Below are 16978 nucleotides of genomic sequence, written 5' to 3'. Positions count from 1 at the left end.
CAACGCATAAAGGTTTCTCCATATGGATCCACTTGCAGATCTGGCCCTCAAGGTACAATTTGTCCCTATGCCAAGAGAATAAAAGCACTTTGAAGAAAGGAAACTTTATACATTTCAGCTCAGAGTTTCCACCTGGGCATTGTTCCTTGTGGAAGAAGAGGGGTTGTGAGCTTCCAAGAGCGATGGGTGTTCTAGGGTCTGCTGAAGAGCCCAGTGCCAGAGCCCGATTTCTTTCTGGTCCTGCTGCTTTCTGAGCGGTCATGTTGCCTTTCCTGCATACTGCTGCAGATGGAAGCTACCTCTCCTGCAGCCTCCTTCCATTCACCTGAGGGAGTATGCATACCCACATATGCACGGGGCATGCATTTGCCATCCTGGTGTTGAGGAGGATGGCATTATTCTCCCTGCACAAGGGGACGCTGGCAGTGCTGGCGATGTCAGTACTGCAGCTAAGAGTCTGTCCCTAAAGCGAGAAATATGCCTCAACAGATGACTGAGCAAATCTCAGCAAAGGTCCCTGAGCAGTCTTCTAGAGAACTGAATGACAAGGAGAACCCAACTGCAGGGTCAGTACCTTCCTCAGTGTTCTTCCCTGGGGAGTAACATGTGGATGGGTTTCTCAGGTTCTTCACAAGTAGTAGTTTTCAAGTGCTTTATAAACAGCGTTCCGTCTGTATGACACCCTGTAGAAGGTCAGACACCCATTGACAGGGTGATTTGATGAGGAAGCATTGTCCCTCATTGGTACCATGGATGGAATTTAGCAGGCTGAATACGCAGGGAAGTTTGGTTATCATATCCAAATTAATATCCCTACTCACTAAAAAATTGCTTAAAATATCTGGAGACTATAAGGGCAAACACTTTCACTTTAAGCTAAGTTCCAACCACAGTCTGCATAAAAGCCCCAGACATTTGTTCATCGCTTTATCTGTGTAAAGGTTATACATACCTGTTAATATATATAATTGGTCATACATTACATATGCAAGTGTATAAGCTGCTCGCATAATTTCCCGCAGAGTCCCTATTTACACTGACAGTTCCTGTTGCAAGTAGGAAACAAATAGGTCCATCTCATGATTTAAGGGTCTAAAGAGAAGGGATAAAATCTTACCAAATGATCTGCGAATTAGCAACATGGGGAAAAATGCTCAAATTTGGGCTTCTGAAAATTGTTTGCAGGCATGACATACTGCAGCTGTCGCCATACTAAATTCATAGTGAATTTGTGGTAACTTGTGGAGTAACTCCTTTTATGTAAAATTATATAACAAATGGTTTCACACAGTTCTACAAATAGACAATATATACTTTTGTCTGTTAATATGGGCCCTTTGTTACTCTAGGTACGTGAAATACTTTAGCAAAACAAACACATAAAGGTGTATTCTTTTAGAATACATTAGCTGAAGAAATATGTACATCCAGTTAAACGCCCTGTTCAGCCTTTCCACTTGAAGCATGTGCTCATTAATTGCCTGAATGTTCCACATTGTCATAACTAGCTAGAAGCATCCTAGGTGAATATGCCCCATACAATCACCTCAGATCAATGCGGTGGTAGGTCTCCTTTCATCCCTAGTCCAATAACCCCCCTCCAACAACAGAGGTCCTTTGCAGGCACAGGGCCCTGATTTATGTTTAATGCAGCAGTGTTTTTACTGCTTTTGGCACAAGATGTTTGAAAGAGGTGAAAAAGACACACAGGCAAAAAGTCTGTTTAGAAAACAATTCCAACATAAGCACCATATGCTTTCAACTCATAGGCTCATTTCCAGGCAAGCCACCACAGCAAGCATGACAATTAGCTCCCTTTTTAATTTTTTGCCCTTTTAAGGGGGGTGGGAGGGTGGGTGGCAGCATGTGTGTGTGAAGGGGTGTCATTTCCTTCCTATAGAATTTTTTTATTACTTTTTTTTTTTTTAACTGTTTTTCTTTCCCGCTGCTGGTTTACTGCCTTGTATCTATCTACCCCTCAGGAGTTTAAAAGCCTCAAGTAAGTATTATTAGATTTTTTAACTGTATTTTCTGATTGTGTGTGTGTGTATGCCTGTGTTGGAGGAAGTGAAACCCTCATGCACTAAGGAGCAGACTGGATTATATTGTCATTGGTCCACCCGCTTCTGTGCAGGGACTGCAATTTTCACCAGCTGGGAACGTGCCTCCACAGTGTCTCATTCACTCTTGGAAGTGCAGACACCAAAATTATGTTGCAGATAACTTTTGTATTTGGTCAAGTCTTTTGATGTGTACATGGACTAGATTTCCTTGGACTGGGAAAAGAAAGCTCACATTGCTAAAATAAAGGTGGAAGCTATAAGAGGAAATACCAGAACTAGCTAATAAAACTCATCAGTTTTGTTACCCCTGTGTTATGTGTTACTGATGGTCAGGATGAAACCCTCAATAGCTTCACCAAAATAAGACATTTTTGCTGCAAAGGTGCAAAGGTGTCAGGGTGCAAGGGAGATACGGTTTTACACGGGAGCATTACCAATGTCTCAGCAAGAACTGGGATGTTAAAGTCTCCCCAACTTTAAAGTTGTTTTTATTTTTCCAGGAATTCACAGCCCTATACAGCAACAGGGAGCAAAAAAGTCTTCCTTGTGTTTCACAAGTATAGGAAGGTGGTGCTTAACAGTGACCGGTAACCATGATCATCAAACACTTGGAAAAAACAACATTTAAAATTTATACAGCATCTAGTGTATCTACAGCTACAGGTTATCCATTCCTCTAGGGCAAGATACACATCACTGTTGGTTGAAGAGTAATGGCTGAAGAACTGTTTTTTACTTAAATTATTGAATTAACAATATGCCAAATATGGTCAAAGTCTATGTATGGAATAATGTATTAATTGGTATCACAGTGTCACAGTATGTTTGGGATTGGAAGGGACCTCAAAAGATTATCTAGTCCAATCCCCCTGCTGGAGCAGGAACGCCTAGGTGAGGTCGCACAGGAACATGTCCAGGCGGGTTTTGAATGTCTCCAGAGAAGGAGACTCCACAATCCCCCTGGGCAGCCTGTTCCAGTGTCTGTCACCCTTACTGAGAAGCATTTTTTTCTCAAATTTAAGTGGAACCTCGTGTGTTCCAGCTTGATCCCATTACCCCTTGTCCTATCATTGTTTGCCACCAAGAAGAGCCTGGCTCCCTCCTCATGGCACTCACCCTTTATATATTTATAAACATTAATAAAGTCACCCCTCAGTCTCCTCTTCTCCAAACTAAAGAGACCCAGCTCCATCAGCCTTTCTTCATAAGGGAGGTGCTCCACTCCCTTAATCATCTTTGTTGCCCTACGCTGGACCCTCTCTAGCAGTTCCCTGTCCTTCTGGAACTGAGGGGCCCAGAACTGGACACAATATTCCAGATGTGGTCTCACCAGGGCAGAGTAGAGGGGAAGGAGAACCTCTCTCGACCTACTAACCACCCCACAGGATGCCATTGGCCTTCCTGGCCACAAGGACACACTGCTGGCTCATGGTCATCCTGTTGTCCACCAGGACCCCCAGATCCCTTTCCCCTACACTGCTCTCTAATAGGTCATTCCCCAGCCTATACTGGAACCTGGGGTTGTTCCTGCCCAGATGCAGGACTCTACACTTTTCCTTGTTAAATTTCATCAGGTTATTCCCCACCCAACTCTCCAGCCTGTCCAGGTCCCGCTGGATGGCAGCACAGCCTTCTGGTGTGTCAGCCACTCCTCCCATCTTGGTGTCTGGTACTTTTGCACTGAATCTCAAGAAATTATTTGCAAATAATTTTTGAAGTTTCTTGACCATGTGGTCTGCAGGGTTTACCAGGGTATCCATGCTCTTAAAACAGCACCTTTCTAGGGCAGAGGAATACTCATTTCTGGGAGCATGTGGAGCCCCATTAAGCTTGCTGCTAGATCTGCGGAAGGAAACAAAGTTTACGTTAGGAATGAATAGGCCTGTAATGTGAACAGCCCCCTGTATTCCCTCTGCCATGACCTGTACTTGGAAAATACCACATTCTTCTCCCAGGTCTTTCTGAGGGAGATGATCTTTCCTTTCCTTAAAAAAAAACCAAAACAAAACAGAAAACAAAAACAAAAACAAACCCAAAACAAAACAAAACAAAAAACCCACAAACAAACAACAAACCTGGAAAAAAAGAGGAAAATTCAAACATAATGGGGAGGGAGAGGAGGACGGTGTAGGGAAATGTGTGCTTTTCCTTTTTTTTTTCAAAAGCCAATTGGAAACCGCAAAAGCTAATGCCAGTGACACCATCTGCCCAAGGATCTCAAGGCATTTTACAAATATCAGTAGACTTGACTGTCACAGGCAGGAGCATCACTTCATCACTTGCCAGGAGTTAGCTCTGCTTTAGCAGCGTGCTGGGAGGCACACCAAGTGAGTGGTCTGGTACAACCCTGAGGAGTTTCCTGCACTAATGGTGTCAGGCTCCTTGGACACCCTCCTCCAAAGCCCTGGCTAACAGCACAAACCCTTAAGAAAGGGTGAATTGAGGTCTGTTTAAAAGACGGCTTTTATTTTGTGCAAAAGGCAGCAATCTTTTTGTTCAGTCTTTCCTTTTCTTCTGGTGCGACAGAGATGTCAGCCGAGGGAAAAACAAGACAAGATGATCCCAAGAGATGTCACTTCAACCAGTGTGTGATGACTGTGCCAGAATGCTGCGTCGCACGAACAACTATAAGGGGAAAATATTTCTGATAATAACAATATGACACTAGAAGAGAGAGGAGGAGGAGAGAGAATTTCTGGAATGAAGGGAATTAGCTGGGGGTCAGGGCCTGGGAGCATGAATGATGAGATGGAGTCATAGAAAGAAATCTAGATGATCAAGGTATCTTTTTTGAGTTGTTTTTTGTTTTATTTTGGTTTTAAATTTTAATTGGAGCTGGTTTTGGGGGGGTTTCTTCATTTGCTTGCTTGGAAACTGGAGGCAGGAAACTCAGGTTTGGAACTTCCCACTAAACCACATATAAGTCAAGATGCAGATCCGAACACTGCAGTACTGCTAGTGCAAAATCAAATTTTCCCATCTCTGTACTCTGTGCCTACCTTGGCTTTTGCAGCCTCTGCCCCTTCCTTGCCCAATCTGCCCTTCAGTCTGTGTCTGGACAATACTTCATGTTGGTTCATGAAATCCTATCAATCCACTTTTTTTTTTTTCCAAAGTATCAGACTAGCAATCACATGTCTGCCCCATTGACCACAAACTCATATATCCTCCCACCTCCTCCTCCTTTTTCTTCTTTTTTTTCCCTGGCAATTAAAAAAAGTAAAATCTAAGACCAAACAAATCAATGTTTACAGATTTGTAATAAGTTTCTTTCTATTTATTTATTTATTTCCTCTTTAGTCGCTAAAGAAGCAGCAGCAACTTGCAAGGAGCAGTTGTTGCCAGAGGGTGAATCATAGCTATATTGATTTGATTATGTAAAAGCTCAGAGGAACCTGAAGCCAGATACAGAAATATCTCATAGCCCAAACCCTGTGGGACACACACTAGTAAAAAAGCAATCTTTATATTGTTCCTGATAAAAGCATCATTAGTTTCCTCACAGTGAAACCATTTCTCTGCTGATACAGTATATGGTTTTCCTTTTCTCTAGAATCCACTCAGACATAATTAACACTCAGTTACGAGACTTCAGCTTCCCTCTGGAGTGCACGTTTTGAGGCCGGTGAGAGCGTGGGCACGGAAGCCTGAGTGCCTCTGAATCACTGGCTCTCTCTCCTGCGGAGCAGGGGTCTGACCCCCAGGCATGGAAAGCGCTGGACCCGTGATGCAGCATCTTCCCTTGGGCCCCTGGTTGCCCCTCTGGTGGGGCTGTGGATGCCCGTCACTCCCGTCATTGCTCTGCCAGCAGCTCTGTCTCTTGCTCCCTTCCAGGCTTCATACCACAACAAAGGCAAGAAATCCCACAAACACAGGCGCACAGACCTGCACAGGCAGACCCGTTCCCAGCTTGTCACAACAAAACACCCGGGTGTGTGGTTTTCAGCAGAGCAGCTCCTTGCAGGCCCCCCAGCACTGGGGGAGCACTCTGCCAATGTGGTTGGCTTGAAGGTGGAGTGGAAAAGGGGTAGGCACAAAAGGCGGAAAGGGTTTGAACTAAAACACTATGGACAACTAAGACTATACAGTTTTACTCATGCTTCTCTTAGCCATGTGGCTGATATCTGGGCAGACTGAAACTAGGAGAGGCAAATTCATTCACTTCAGGTTTTTCTGCGTATGATGAAGGGAAAATATGATCCTGCCTTTCAGAAACCTATCCTGCTTGTACATGCTTTCATGATAAACAAAAGACGTATTTTGAGTCATTCTACTTCGCTCACCTCTGTTTTTTTCTTATCAGTTTCAGTCTTCTTTTGGCCCAAACAAAGGAAAATGCCAATGAACTTTAACATCCCTGGTTTGAATCTGCAATGAGGGACTTGACTGTAAGATAATGTTAAGTGTTACCATGGTACTTAAGGTGATACTAGATAGACATGGCACAGCTATGCTACTACCTAAAATACTGCATGCTTCAGAAAGGAAACCTTGTGTGGGTGGGAGTAGGGAGAGGAAAGGAGGAGTCATTTCAGTGGTTACACCTGTCTTCTCTTCAAATCAATGTGAATACTCCTCAAGGAAACTTTAAGACATCTGGGAGTTTTGCTGACAACTCTGAAGGATTCATACACACACAATTGAAACAATGCCAGAAAACTCTAAATGTCTAAATGTGATGGGCTTGGGGGGTCATTTTGCCTAGTTGCAAAAGCGTTCAATGCTGTTGCAGCATCACTAACGTAAGTGTTTCCATCTCGCCCTCTTGAACTGCCAAACAACTGGCATTGCTATTAACCAGCAAATGATCCTTTTTTTTTGGTCTTTCTCTGAGTCCTGTTCATTTTTTTTCTTTCTCAGAGCTGTTTCATTCATTGGCCGCAATCCTGGCTGGCATACCCGTTGAACTCTTCAGAAAGTGCCACATAGCTGCACACAGGCTAAAGCACAACATTTAGGAGGCTTGTAAAATCAAGCCTGCTGAGCACTTTGCATAACCAGTGCTTAAGAAGAAAGGCTGTTCACATAAATTATTTATTCACCCTACCATTTGCAGTGATTTCTTCATTATCAACACAGGAATAACTCCAGTGGTTTCAGGTCTTCTTACCTGCTTCTGCGGCACCTACAGATGTAGGTGTGAGACTGTATAGCACAGCGGGTGCAGGATAGCAACCTGCCTGCCTGATTAACTTGCTCAAGTAGGACAACTGCTCACAGCCACTTCCATTTTCCACTGTAATACATTGCTGAATCCCAAAGAGTGCTGAGTGCCTTCAGTTACATGGAAGCCAGAAAACGCTGTCCTCAGCAGTGGGAGCTGACCCCACTCCCTCTCTTCTAGGGTTGGCCCTGATGTGTAGTCTCTGAATATCTTTTAGCACAAAGGTGAAAACAAATCCCATTAAAAGAGGGCTTCAGTTATTGGAGGAGCCAGTGATTCACCTGTCTTTTATTCATTAACATAGGAAGCTTTCAAGCAATTAAGTGCAATATGTGTTTTCACTCTGAATTCTGAACACATATATGTAGTTGAACCACATGGATTAAGAGTCTTCTGACACACCTGTGGTCTTCAGTGAAAAATCAGGATTTTGCATGACCTTTGCAATTTGAGGGAGCTACTAGCATGGCCTACAGCATTACAAGTCTGTCCAAATCATTACTAGATATCTGTTCCTTCAGTTCTCACAGCATTCAAAGTAGATGAACCTGACATCTCATTTGTGGCCAAGAAGAGCTGCACACATTTGATGGATGGCATGTGATCTGAACACATTTGTGCTCGAAGAACCTAGAGACTCCCCCAGTCTGTCCCCTCTGAAATCCTCAAAACTTTGACCCAAGAGCAGCTGACATGTTCAGAAGCAAGGCACATAAGAAAGCCTTGTATGGGAGAGAGTAAAAGAAATACATGCTTTTTAAGCAAATGCTGCAGTTTTGGAGAAGCTGACAAACAATTTTGTAATAGATTTACTGACTGAAATACTCTATAATTAGAATGGTTTTGATTAGAATTCACTTAGAATTTTAACCCACAAAGCCAGATTCCACCTTGTTTCATCTGAAAATCTAAGCATTTCTGTTTTAGAGAACATTTGTGCTATCTGTTCACTAGAATTAAGTTGTTTGGATTGTCTTTCTTCTCCATAACAATCTGGGGCTTTTTTCTGTACAAAAACCAGTCATCAATGAGAACATAAAGTAAAACCTGGAGCCAAATGCACCATTGGTAGAATTACATGACTGCTACATGTGAACCCTCATTTTGATGTCTTTGCAACTGAGAATGTGGCTAAACACAAATGGTTAAGTTCATACAACAAACACCCATACGTTTTGTCTTGTGCTGTCTACATCTTTTTGTTAAGAAACTCTCCTTTCACAAAAGGTGTTCTCGCATTAAAAAATGCTCAGTTCATTGGCTTATTCTCTGCAAGAATTAATAAACCCCTGAAAAATTGCTGTGCACAACAGCTTTAATAGCTCTGTCCGGCTGCTTCCCAGTCTCTATCCCTTGAAAATAAAACAAACTCTAACTATAAATCAAGGCCACTGAAATGAAGGCCAGTCGCACATCACAGAGAATGATTTTATAGGTGGAACGTGGGCTTGCTAATTTCTAGAATAAATTATTGTCCTTTACTGTATGCAGTTCCATTTACACACTTCTAGTTACCAAGACTTAAAAACAAAATCACAAGCCCCATTGCAGTCTGATTTTAACATGTCTAATTCTTTTCCAGACAGCTCTCAGTATAAAATGTTTAGCTGACAATGTGCCAGGAAATCCCTTTCATTAAAATAAACACTAATACACACATTGTGAAGTTATCTCACTTACAATATCAATGATCTTTAATAGAGTTGTTTTATTACCAGAATAACATTTCCGGCTGACAAGTCTGGAGTCAATATTTAACAGATTTAGGTCAAATTTAGCAATAGGATTTTGCAAAAACCTGGCAAGACTAAATTCTGACTGCAAACTCATAAAGTAGGTTTACAGATTACAAAATGAGCATTTTCATAAATATGCATGTCTCATAAATATTTGAGAAAAAATGAGATGAGATCCAATATCTAAATGATTGTCTAATTAATAATTCTTTTGATAGAGCAGTCTTGAATACATATTAAACACGTGAAAAGCAAGAGGAGAAGAAAGAGAAAGAAGGAAGGAATGAAGGAGAGTGAGAGAGAAAAAGAAAGGAAAAAAGGAAGAGACAAGAAGGAAGGAAGGAAGGAAGGAAGGGAGGGAGGGAGGAAAGAAGGAAAGAAGGAAGGAAAGAAGGAAGGAAGGAAGGAAGGAAGGAAAGAAGGAAGGAAGGAAGGAAGGAAGGAAAGAAGGAAGGAAGGAAGGAGGGAAGGAAGGAAAGAAGGAAAGAAGGAAGGAAGGAAGGAAGGCAGGAAGGAAGGGAGGAAGGAAGGAATTATCTCTTGAAACAGTCGCAAGATTTTTAAATCCTGCTTCTCCATTTTAAAGTTTGAAAATCAGTCAAGAAGACCCTTTAATCTCATCAATATTATATGAAAGTCCTCACATGTACAGCCTGTTGCACATGAAAGATTGCTGTTTGATTCCCAGCACAGCTGGGGTCCGTGGTTTCAGGCAGCATGACTGCATGAATTTAAGAACATTTTCTACTTGAGGAAGTGAAAATCCTGAGGAAGAAGAGGTCGAAGGAGCATGCTGATGATGGCCCATTGGACACTGCTGAGATTCAGCTTTGGTAGTAATCCTAGATTGGTTGCTCCAGCCATAAAGGTCAGCTTGATTTACAGTGGTCAAAAGGTATAAAAAGTGATTCACAAAAGGTGATACAGTCACTCCACAGTTAATTGTAGAGTTTTGTTTCCTGTAATTTGCAAGTATTTTGATGGACAGTTTATTGACAGAGCTGAGAAATCCCTAAATCTTGGATTAATACCATTCCCTCTGGAATCTAAGAGATGCATTCATTATTTTCTTTAGATTGTTGTCCCGCTGAAGAGATTTTTATCACCTACATAGAGAGCAGGAACAATGATGACCAGTCACCACATGTAGTGATCATTTTATGAAGTCATTTATTTGACTGACTAGGCACATAATCAGATTTAAGAAGAATAAAGGGAAGCAACAAGCAACCCTAGTATCCTGTGCACAGCCTTGAGCAGTTATACTGAAGACGTATTGGGCAGGCATAGGAAGAGAGCTGAGCTATAGTTCTACCACTCTTGGCTGGAACAGTGGAACCAGAGGTATACCTGTGGAACAAGTGGCTAAAATTATTTTATTTGGAGCAAGTGACAGAGCTGCGGTTCATAAGCTGTCAGTCCAGCGCCTGTCTCATTCCTTGAATTGCAGCATGATCTTCATAGTCCCTAGCCTCACACCCTTCGTTCCCATATCTAGGAAATCACACCAGAGATACAAAATCCATAAAATCAATGGAGAAACAGGTTTGTATACATCTGAGTCATCTTTCCAAGCTTGTGATTTTCAACTACGCTGAACAATTTTTGTTGACATTCACCAGTGCTGCTATTTATGAAGTTACTGTACTTGTTCACCCATGCAATTATTGACTACAAGAAATGTCTGCCTTTTCCACATACCACATAACCTTCCTCATCTGTTCCATGCTGGAAAAAGATTCTGTAGTGTTACTTAGAGCCACTCAAGAATTACAGCTTCTACTGCATTTTTCAGAATAGTTAAGAGAATGGGTTTCTTTCCAAAGGAGTGGTGTTAAATATTCAAGAAATTATATTAAATCTCTGTTCCACATACAAAACAACATGCCTAGCAACACGCAGTCAAGGTGCATTAAAAATAAACAAGAGATAAGAGAGGAATTCAACTATTATTCTTTGAGGGAATTTTGATTAAGAAGTTCAGAGAAAGAACTCCTACCTTCATGGTCTGGGAATAAAAGCTTTTCAAATTACTGAGGGTAAGAAACGTAGTGTTTATCTGTCAGACAGTCCACACAGAGACATGGAGGCAGCTGAACTCATGAAGATGGCCAGCTCTTTGCCAGGCCTAAGATAACACCGCTTCTTCATTGTAAAATATAAATCCAGCTTTTCAAATTATAGCCAGGAAAATAATTTGTATGAATTGTGTAAGTGCAAGGATCACACCGGATTTCCAAGGTGTTTGTGCATTAAATGCTAGCAGTTAGCTCAGAAAATATTTGCACTATAAATTAAGGTGGCCATGTTTTGTGAACATGAATGTGCATTTGCATGATTTTAGAGGTGCAAAGTTAGAGTGCAGTTTTGATCTTTGGTCTGTGGCTGTAATCACTGACCCTTTAATGTCCATACAACAGCAAAAAGACATTATTTTTCCAGACAGAACTGGAAAAAAGTCTGTGTGCCTGAAAGTTTCAGTGTGACTCTCCTAAATTTCCCTAATTAGAAGATCAAAATGTGTGTCTTGCTTTTGGGCTCACCTCTGCAGAAGCTGACATATTGACTTCCCATCCCTATCCCTAGTAAGTGGCAGGCACTCAGCACTGACATACTGCAGTCGGGGGTATTCTACAAGTGCTTAGGTATACTCTTTACATATTAAGAAAATTAGTGAAGTACTAGAAGCAGCTCGAGATCTCTTATGAGTAAAGCATGGATGTTTGGGATTACAAGAAACTAATCAGAAAAAATAAGTAATAGAAAGTACAATTGGCTGGACACAGAGCACTGCTAAAGAATCTCCTACAAGTGTGAAAGTGTGGATAAAAGATAAGGCACTGCCACCTGGAAGAAACAAGAAAGACTGAAACCTTATACAAATAAAAGTTTCTGAAAGAACAGAATAAGGGGGAGCTCCCTTCCAGCCATTATCTTCCCTATCCAGTGAACACAAAATCTGGATATTAAAATGAGCAAAGTGGTAAATCTCTCAGTGGAACTTCTGTCATTAATTTCTGTGGACATTTCACCTGTGTTAAGATATGAATATTTTATGGCTCTGCAATAAAATTATGAAGTCCATCATTCATGGCAATGAACAAAGCAATGTCATCAAAGTACCTGCCACTATTGCAGTGGATAAAAAATAACAGGACCCCCTGTTACTGTATTCACTCATGTCAAATGAGGGATAGATGTCAGGGGAATCCCCAAGTTTCTTTAATCCACTAATATTTCTCAATAATGGGAAGATAAAGAGTAATCAAATTGTGAATGAATTTGTGTCAGAAGAGTCAAATCAGCAAGAGGCTAGGCAGGCCAAATATAAGAGATTTATGGCAAGTAAATGTAAAATTAGTGTTGAACCTGATGAATTCACCATGTTCCCATTTGACAGAAGTAGAGACCTTCATGACAAAACCACCCCAAATAACTGTAATTGCCATTTTCCCTATGTAGTCACCAAATATATTCAGCAAGTCCAAGTGAAGGCATGTAGTCTGAAGTACCTACATGAACAGCAGCACTTCAGCCAGGGCAGCAAAATTACTTGGCCACTACAGTCACAGGGATAAATTGAAGACTTTCCATAAGTCAACACTTTTAACTAGTACAAAATCTTTATAAAAGTTTGTTTTAAAAATACAGGTGGGGAAAAAAAAAAAAAAAAGACAATATACTATGTACTTTCCTGTTCCGCACCATAACAGATTGATACCAACACTGTATCTTCCCCCTTCAGGAGGATAAATGTGAAGTTAATGAAAGACAGAGACCACAAAAAAATGTTAGGTTCCTGAAGAATGAACAAATATTTGTCAGAATCTTTTACTTACATACTGACATATAAAACCAGAAAGCTAAGATACTTTGAACAAATGAGGTCCCTGACCAGCATCCGTTTCTGATCAACTGTTTTTTTTGGGAGTGGTTGGTTGTTTTGTGGTGTGGGAGTTTTTTTGTTTTGATTTGTTTGTTTTGGTTTTTTTTTTTTTTTTTTTTTTTGGTAAGGGTTTCATTGTTATATGCCCTTGAAAATCCTGAGTCTAGGGAGCTGAGGAGGCTATGCAATATTACTTAATAACACCTGAATTGTATATTAGTGTATTGACCTACTACACATGCCATTTGTACAGCTTGGTGGTTAGTTTAAAGCAAAAGCAGACAGAATATCTGTGCCAAATCACGATGTTCACTTGCTATAGTACATAAGGACAACTCCTTACTTATCTGTGATAGGAGTGAAATTAAAAGACTTACTCAACTCAACAGATTTCAAGCAGTCTAAAAAAGTGTGGCAATTATTGGGTGAAATCTTCAATTTTTTCTAATCTCTGGAGATATTCAAATGGCTCCCAAAGCTATATTATTTGAGTGTCTACAATGCATAGACGCTATTTAATCTTTTCTGATATGGAATATGCAAGCCAATAGAGGAAGAAAGCCTTAAAACAAAGAAAAAAAGTCTACATAAAGAAATAATAGAAAAACACATGGAGAAATCCAAGCCAAATGAAAATTAACTTTAAATGTTTGCACTCCGCAGTATATCGTGTTCACACAACCAATTAAAATAAATGCCATCTCGTTTGGAAAATATCTATTGATTTCCCAGTTCATCAGATCAGCTTGATGTGTCCGGCAATGGCTCCTATGACATCATCAATATTTTTCTATTCAGAATAATGACTTATTTTATATGCCAAGAGCTATAAAAAAGACTATATACATATATTTCTATGGACATCAGCTTAAAAACCATCTCGATTTCCCCCCTTAACATACAATATTTTTTATCCACCTTTAAAAAAAAATTTGGATCTTGCCATGAGATTCATTTATGGAACTCAGTAAATTTTTTTAGCTTATAAACTGACCTCTAAATCATGTTTCCCCTATTAGATGCTGTCGCTTTGGCCTGCATTTGGGGTCCAAATTACACACATTTTTCTTTTACAGTATGCAGAACACATTTCAGAGAAATCCTTCTAGCCCTGCTGCCCCCTCCCCCTTTCTTCTTTTGCAGTCTCCTGTATCTTTTAACTGTCTGGATTCCAACTGCTACATATTATCTCTAAATCTTTCTACAGAGTCAAAAGAGCATCCATTTAGCTAGATGTTTATTCTGTTCAATTTGCTCATGTATGTTTTTTAAGCTACACTTACAGCTGACTCGCAGCCCAGTTTCTAGCAATGGAGAGGAGGAATATTTATATGGTCTGGATAGAAGATGCACCCTAAATCAGAACTCCCTATAGGGCCAATTGGCATAGAAAAAAATCAAGCAAGATCTGAGCCAGGAACCAGCAATGAGACAGTTTTGACATCTAACCCTATGTAGTTCTTTCTTATTCTCACTCCGGGAATGAGGGAGGTGGAAGAAATTCCTCATCTTTCCCATCCCTCTCCAGCCTTCTTAACACAGTGGGCACCCAGGCTCCACTGGGACACCATTTCACCATGCCCCAGGGTGTGGGGCAGTTTAGAGACCCGGGAAACCTTCTTGCAGCTGGAAGTGCAGCAAAATGGAGCGGTATTGCTACTTTCAGTTATTCCTGGTTTCGTGTACTTCTATACAATTCAGCCTGTTTCAAAGGACGTGGCCCAAAGTGCCCTGTGCTAAGCAGGCTAAAGCAGAATGCTTCCCCCCTTGCAGTAGGGTTGAGTGACATGAAGCTAGCTCTTTGTCACCGGCAATGCCATCGCCTGCCCAAACTCTGAACTGGGGCCGATCACAGCACCTTGAATAAACAAAACAGAACACGTGGCTCCAAACCCACTACTTTATCGTACCACTGTAGTTGTTCCTGGAATGTGGTTTGCTGACCTCTGGTGGTTATCAAAGCTGTGAGAGACGGTTTGCCAGTCAGACCTGCAAAGTTAAAAAGGAAAATATATTAACTCCTAAAGCATGTGCACCCATGGTGTTAAGACGGGGAAAAGCTGAAGATTTTAACCCCAAAGTTCAAGAGCTACTGTCCTATGCAGCAGGCAGATTGAAGTGCAACATTTATTCCTGTATCACTTTAGTTTGGTATCATTGTACCCAGCAAAAAGGTCTGAAGTAATTGAAGGAGAGCAGAAGATTCTGTGTCACATATGCTCTCACCTGAGATGTTTTCTTTGCTCTTCCTGCCTGCATGGCTCATCACTACTAACCCTTACATGGCCCCGTGTCCTCAGAGAAAGGCTCTGATGTCCTCTGGCCCTGGACTCAGAAAGGACACCTTCACCGGCAGGTGCTCAAAGCCATTGAGGCAGGCGGAGCAGGCTCAGAGTCTCTTGTCTCTGCTCCGCCTGCCTCAATGGCTTTTGGGCAGAGTGTGGTAGGGAGGATAGTCAGGGACAGTGGGGGCAGCAGCTGAAGGCAGGTCTGGTGGCTTGGCCCTCCCCAGACTTCGCACCCTGCCCATCAAGTCAGAGATTACATTAAATTCATTCTCTGAGAATTAAAAAAAAAAGGCAAGCCCTCCATCTCAGACATTATTAAAGTCTGCTATGAGTCATGTTTGTCCTTGGTTATATTCCTTCCAAGGAATTGTTTTCCTCTGCCCATGGAAATGTATGCTAAATATAAACACAGCTTTCTCAGTGACATTTGACCAGTTTAATGACTATACCATCTTCAATGACACTTTCTGTTGTTATGTACTGAATCCAGATTGTTCCTATTTGCCTTTTTTTCTGACAGAATAGTGGCTAAACCAGACTATAGTCTATTTGAGTCTGAAATAATTTCTGGTTACATGACTGCCTGAAATTTTCCATTTAATAAGTGACAAACATTCTCTCCTTTTGCTTGTTACCAGTCGACACGCGTTATTCTGTTCAACACTGTACTGTCTTATCTATTTTTCTAGCTTTGTCACTGATCTTCCAAGCTCCCTGCCTGCTAGAGCTGGTCCTTGCAATTTGCTGAAATTACATTGAATTAACTGATAGAGACAATACCAAAAAGGATTCAAATTAGTATCCTTTTAAGATCAATCTGCTGTGAAAACTTGCTCCAAACTGCTTTTTCTAGCCCAATCCTAACTTAGTGAAGAGACATAGACTTCTGTGTCAGAAAATAAGGTAACAGATGGTCAAGAGCGCATCTGGTTAGCATGCTCCTGGAAAAATGAAAAACCACATCCACACTATAACCATACTACAAATGAAACTAAACTCAGTTTGTGTTAAAGCAATGTAAAAAAAAACATTGTGTGAATACAGCTTAAGGGTGAGTGCTGTCACTTGTTTTAAACTATTGTTTTAGACTGAGTTTGTAAAGAATCAATAGAATATCACCCTACAGATGACTCTTGGGACAATTGATCATTGCCAACAGTTAGTTCCCAATTCTCCTGTGTAAGCAGGTGTAGGCTAGCATTTTCAGTATCTGCTTGGTGAGACAATAGTTCATTTCTTTATTAAGGGCTAAAATTTGTCCTCTGATATGTGTGAATGGCTCCCATTGAAGTAAATGAAAATGTCAATTAATTATTTAGCTTAGTTACAAGGGTATAACTAGAGCAGTAATGAGAAGAAATTAAAAGAAGAAAAATTTAGATTGACTATCAGAAGAAAATCCCAGGCAGTGACACTATTTATAGCACTGAAGCACATGTGTGATTTTAAACATGTGATTTATACTGCCTTGTTTCTTAAGGTTGCATACATGTATGTTTCAGTTCTTAAACTGGATCTGAACTACATTTTGCCCATTGTCATAACATTAGACAGTGGAATAATTTCTCTAGGGAAAAGTACACTTGGGAACATTTAAATTAGATTTGAGAAACATCAGGAAATATAGCACAGAAATCAATTCCATATTAACAGGAAGATATATAGTGGTTGATCTTTATCATCACTGCATTCCACATAGTGTTTATAATTTGGATCTTATAATTTATTTCCAACTGCAAGACACGGAGGTCTGAGGAGGTGAAAGGAGGCATTTGTAGTTAACTCAGTTACCCATGCAGGCCAGATATATTCCACCAGGTAGATAAATACTCCTGCTCCTT

General features: G+C 40.8%; 1 long non-coding RNA gene across 1 annotated transcript; it reads right to left on the bottom strand.

Annotated features, from left to right (window-relative positions):
- Positions 1–487: 487 nt before the first annotated feature.
- On the bottom strand, positions 488–15210 carry LOC135577303 (uncharacterized). The gene is made up of 3 exons (XR_010469000.1): positions 15076–15210; positions 14760–14838; positions 488–3905 (listed from the first exon to the last, which is right to left on the bottom strand). It is a non-coding gene; the product is annotated as an uncharacterized LOC135577303 (long non-coding RNA).
- Between the last annotated feature and the right edge of the window lie 1768 nt (positions 15211–16978).

The sequence above is a fragment of the Columba livia genome, chromosome Z (assembly GCF_036013475.1).
Source record: "Columba livia isolate bColLiv1 breed racing homer chromosome Z, bColLiv1.pat.W.v2, whole genome shotgun sequence".
In the NCBI taxonomy this organism is placed as follows: Eukaryota; Metazoa; Chordata; class Aves; order Columbiformes; family Columbidae; genus Columba; species Columba livia.
This window is presented reverse-complemented; position numbering and strand designations above follow the sequence as displayed.